Here is a 1,041-nt window from a genome sequence, read left to right as displayed (position 1 = left end):
CTTTCTTTGTCTTGTCTTATTTTGCATTTGAGCCCTATTCTACATTCATCCAACAAACTTGATTTTTTTTCATAATCCATTGACAAAAGTTTCATACCCGCAGAAAAATATCCATGCGCTATGAAAGATCTAATCTCAAGACATTTTTAGGATCAGTTCACCGATGTCTCAATGAAAAAAGCATGTTTTAAAAAAAAAACAACCTTTTTTGCAGCACGGATCGGTTTATTTTTACGGACCGGCCTTTAAGGTGTCGCGGATAAATACAACAAAATAAAACCAGTACCGGCACCAAAATAAAAAATTATCCATAACACACGGAAACTGAGGTAATAATAAAAACAATAAATATTAACAATAAAAAGGAATAAAAACCCTAAAAACCATAAATTTCACACCTGAACCTCAACACTCGCCGCCCGATACCAAACGACTCACGGACCGGTACCAGTCCATGTCCCGGGGGGTTGGGGATCGCTGCTCTGAAGTATTTGTAAATCATAATGGTGAATTTAACCTTAGGGATGAAAGATGTTTAAAAACTGTTGTTCATCCAATGGCCTCTGGAGTCTGTGAGTCAACATGTTTTCTATAGCTGTGGTCACAATCGCAAAGACTTCTGTTGCCATGTAAGTCAATGGGAGAACGGATGGCGACAGCTAAAGTGCTCATGTTCTTTGAAAGGTCAATTTTATTAAGACAAACTGCACCTCTAGTGTCTTATTAGTCGGCTAGTTGATACTTATTAATATGTTTGTACAATGGAATTCACCCATACAATTTATAGACATAGCTTGCCTAGAAAGCTATAGCCTAGAAAATTTGGCGGCTGTGTATTCCCTGACCAGTTGATACATGTGGTTGCGGGCTGTGACCAGGTGAAAACAGCGTGCTGTACAAAAACCATGCTTGTGATTGCTTTGCTCTCTAGTAGATTGCAGCAGTTGCCCACAGTTTGTTCAGAAAATGCCAACTTGTCTGTAAATGTTTGCCAATTGTTCTGAGCTGTAGTAAAATTTGGAGAAAGTGCAACACAATCCA

Source organism: Astatotilapia calliptera, chromosome 17, assembly GCF_964374335.1.
Source record: "Astatotilapia calliptera chromosome 17, fAstCal68.1, whole genome shotgun sequence".
Lineage (NCBI taxonomy): Eukaryota > Metazoa > Chordata > Actinopteri > Cichliformes > Cichlidae > Astatotilapia > Astatotilapia calliptera.
This window is presented reverse-complemented; position numbering follows the sequence as displayed.